The sequence below is a fragment of the Acomys minous genome, assembly GCF_964271855.1.
Source record: "Acomys minous genome assembly, chromosome: 2".
NCBI lineage: Eukaryota > Metazoa > Chordata > Mammalia > Rodentia > Muridae > Acomys > Acomys minous.
Genome location: NC_140484.1, coordinates 25263073 through 25267917, shown reverse-complemented (window position 1 = coordinate 25267917; position 4845 = coordinate 25263073).

Genomic DNA, 4845 nt, shown 5'->3' with positions numbered 1-4845 from the left:
AGTGCGCACAATTTTTAGCATTTGATTTGCACTTTAAGTCTTTTCAGCATTAACCAGCATCAGGTTACTGAGTTTCCTGATATTTTGGCTGCCAACCTTTTGTTATATACTAATCAAAATCTCCTAAATTGAGAAGGATGAACAGGTCAATCCAGTTTGCTGGTTGAGCACAAGAAAGAGTCTGGTGGGTACCTCATAATGTCACTCTTAAACTAGGGATGTTGGCCAGGGAAAGAAATCTGCTGATTACAAGTTCTAATGCTGTGTTCTTAGCTGTTCTCACTATTTCTTGCTGAGCGTCCTTGCCAGAATAATTAACTTACAACATGTGAGCAGCAGTAAGTGTAGGGTGGAGGGGTTGATGAAGGCACAATTACTTCCTGTGAGCTTTTGCTTTACTGAAAAGACTTCAGGTTCTCCAAAGTTCTGTGCTATTTTGCAGTGTTCTCATTGTAATGTGAAGCAGGCCACCCATCATGTGATGGTTGAGTTGGTGTGGTAATTGCATTACAGGAACAGCAGAGGTGCTAAGTCCACAAAACTGACCTAAGGTCCATTGTTCTCTTTGCAACAGTGTTCTCTTCAACAGTGACAGCAGATTTTAAAGGGACAACAACCCTTTGGTTCATTTTTTTTTTCCAGATACAAATAAGTGAAAACTTAGTTTATGAGTTTTGTAGAGGGTGTGCCTAATTTTATATCTTTGATAAAATATGAACTATTGTTGTCCAAAGAAAATTATGTTGATACAAGTTAGGTAGGAATTGTATTGAAGACAAATGGAAAAAAAAATTCAGCTCTTTTAGTTTTCTAAGCAATAAACAAAGCTATATTGGCTTTACTGTAAAAAAAAAACCTTAAATTTGAACTTTTAAATTAATTAATTAATTGAGTTATTTTGTTGTTATCTTTTGAGACGGAATGTTACTTTGTAATCTTCATTGGCGTGGAACTTGCTATGTAGACCAGGTTGGCCTCAGTATCACAGAAACGTGCCTACCTCTGTCTCTCAAGTGATTATAGGTGTGTGCTGCTATGTCTAGCTGAAATGTTCACTTTAAAAAATATGTTCCTCCCCATCTTTACCTGCATTCCCAGAGATCAGCAGCCATCAGGAATCCCCAGGCATGAGCCAAGCTAACTGTCCTCCGAGAGGCTCCATCCAGTAGGATGTGCTTCTTAGACACTCAAAACTAGCTGTGGATTGATCCCAAGAGCAACAAGTACTCATAACCACTGAGCCCATTCTCCAATCTCAGGAAACATTTTTCAAGGTAATGCTGGAATATTGTGTCACAGAGTGGCCCATAATTGCTTAATTATTTAGGGGAGTGGGCCTTTGCTTTAGTTTCTGTCCTTTATCGATTAAGGTCCAGAATAGCTATAGTCAATTTGATATAGGTAAAAATAGGATTTTCTTGACAAACAACAACAAAAATATAAAGGTTGTGTTTTGATGCTTTGGAGGAAGTTTTGTTTTTGTTTTCTGTTTTTGTTCTGCTTTTTGAGTATCACAAAAGTTTATTTAGCAAAAAGTTTCATATGAAAATGTTCATGAACCAATTCTACATGACAACCAAGCAGGCCCTTTGGGGAGGGGTGTAGACATCACTGCTGAACAGACATTGTTTAGACGCTTTCCAACTTCTAACATGATGATGTCCACTAGTTATCATCTTTACACATTCATCAATCACAAGACTCATGAAGGTGTCAATGCCTCGTAGTACTCCGTGTTCATGTCTGCCACCACTTAACTTCAATGATAACTTCTTGTCCATAAATTTCTTCAGTTCAGGAGGGTGAACTTTACTCACTGAGACTCTTCAGTAGGCTCGGCACAACAGCAAAGCAGAGGAAGTTTTATAACCACACCAGTATCTTAATTTAACACAAAAGTGTCAAAATCCAAGCATCCTGGATTCTTCGAATGGTTTTCTGATCAGCATGAGGCATTGGTGCAGTTCATTTCTAATCTTCACAAGTCATGTCTGTGTTTGACTTTGATGTGCTTGTCAGGCTGATGCAAGGCGTGTCTCCATCAGTGAGTCCAGGGAAGAGATCAGAGGCAACATTCCCTTTTTCCTTTAGTACAGTAGGTGGGAATGGTGGCGTGAATGCTGGATAAATAGATTTAGAGTTCCAAGCATTAAGAGTGTCTTCCTAAGCTTTTCAACTCTTCTTAAAGGGGAATTAGCAAGATGGTGACAGGGATGTAACTGACAATGAAGAGCAGCATTAGAAATCTAAGTGTGGCATGATTTCAACATAATTTTGAGGGAGCAGAGCCATTTATAACAGCTTTTAGTATAATGCATTGATTTTTGAATGATTTCCCTTTCATTTCTGAAAGTAGCATTTGACAAGGGCGTTGAAGCTGTAAAGCTGAGGGAGTGGGCATAACCTTGTGGCTGTTGTTGTTGTTATGGTTCAGCTCAGTGGTTTTCTTTTTATTGATGTGCATCCTATCTTCCCCCACCATGGTCAATCCCTTCCATCTACCCTCCCCCCAAAGAGAAGAGAGTGAAATGAAGGGATTGTCGGGGTTCTGAGCCCAATGGGCAGTTAGAAAGGGAACAGAAGCCAAAAACACTCCTCAGATGTGACAGAGATTGACAATCAGGAAGTCTAAAGCAGAGTGGGAAGGGAGGGTCAGCCAGGGGAAAGAGATGCACAGAGGCCGTATCTACCATTAGCCCTCTGGCTGAGAGGACTGGAGAGACAGCCTCAAACATTAAGTGTGGGTCCTAAAGAAAGGAGATGGTGTTTTCCCCTGAAGGAAGAAGGAAATGTCAAGGAAGGAGCACCACCTCATTGTAGAATGGAGCCTCCACCTCAGATGCAGCAGCTTCACCTACTGTAGACACTTCCATCACTGTAGGCAATGCATAGAAAGAAGTCTACGTCACGATGTTCCTGAAGTAAAAGCAAAGCAAGCAACTCATATTTGGTGATGTGAGCTATTTACCACCGAGACATTCATTCTCTTAAGCATGACCTGGTAATTCCAGCTACTGGAAAGGACTTCTGGGTGTTCTTACTACTGGTGAAAAAAAAAAAAAGCAGACTTTCCAGGAGTAACATTTCACAAGCACAGTCCACTTAGGATCATTTTATTTTATTTTTAAAATTGGATTATTTGGGAATTTCACATCATGCCCCCTGATTGTGCTCACCTCCCAGTCTTCCCATGTCTGTTCTCCCTCCTCTGTGACTTCTCTTGACCCTCCAAAAAAGATAAAAGGGAAAACCAAGTCTATTTTGTGTTGTGAATACACTCAGTAGGGCATGGCTAAATTCCTAGTGGCTAGACCCACAAGGGAAGACAAGTCGTTCTCCACCCTCAGGCACATCAGAAGCCATCAATTGAAAAGAGCCTGTGGCCAGAGAAGGGCAAGGATAACTTTCCTGACCCCACACCATCACCTGTGCTACCATACTTAGGGCCACTGATGGGCAGGGCCGGGCCATCTCTCCTGCACCCACAGACATCGACATGACTTTAGGAGGCAGCTCAGATCAGAGACATCTTTATGGGCTTCAGTGGATACATGGATCTCAATATGGCCGGAAGAGACTACACCTGCTATTCACATCAGCAGGCTTTCCTCCTGCCCCCATACCTCTAGGCAACAAAGCTTAAGCACATCACCAAGGCATTCATGGGTCTCAGGCTTCATCTAGGCCTCAAGCAGCAGCATGGACCACAGACACCAACATGGCCTAAGATGACATCTCAGACCACGGTGGTCATTTGAGTAGGTCCAATCCAGAAGGTGAATCTTTCTTCATCTTGGGATTCCCAAGTTACCCAGAGCCCGGGGGGAATCACTCAATAGGGCAACAAGGGTTGAGTCCAGATCTGCATAAGCTCCAGGCTGCTGTACATGATCCTGCCAACCCTATGGGAGGGGCTTGCGGTGGGGGGGCGGTGAAGGAGGGGTAATGGCAGCCTGTCAACCTCAGCCCTCTCTCTCACCTGCCATCGCTCTCATGTCCCCAGCTATGTCTCTCTTCATAGGGCACGTACAGCTCTGCTTCCCCCTTCTTCTCTATCACATTCTTGGTCATTATAATGATACCCATCACCCTGTGCTGCAAGGTCAGGGTGGTGCTGGGGTGGAAGCATTTTAATAGAAAACATTTTTCACAATCAGAGGAGGCAATTATTATTTTTTTTGCATTGTTTAGCTCGCTCTGGTTCATCTTGCTGGTTGTCAGGTGCAAATCTGGCTGTACTGTGATACAGTCATTATGATCTCTGATGGTAAAATTTGTTGAACATTTCCTGTCATCAGGCACGTTTCTAAACAGCTACCTTTAGAAATTCATTTTCATAATGCAAAGAGATGAAATTATGTCACAGTATTGTTCTGCAGCATGTGTGTTTGTAGGTTAAATTCCTGGGGAAGCAGATTCCAATATTGAGGTGTGTGTGTGTGTGTGTGTGTGTGTGTGTGTGTGTGTGTGTGTTTGTAACAAATTAAGGGTTACATTTGGAATCAGCATCTCCAGCAATGGTTCTCATCTTGTGGGTCATGACCCCTTCAGGAGGTGGCCTAAGACCATCAGAAACATAGATATTTATATTAGGACTCATAACAGTAGCAGGGTTACAGTTGTGAAGTAGAAGTGAAGATAATTTTATGCTTAGGATCACTACAACATGAATGGTATTAAAAGGCCATAGCATTAGGAAGGCTAAGAACCACTGATCGAGAGGAAGAGGCAGGATGGGCTGAAGAGAGAACTTGGGTTGCGTTGCTATTGTCCTCATGAAACTCCATGGCCAAACCAACATGTGGTGGAAAGGTTTCATTTGGCTACATATCCTGAGTCACACAG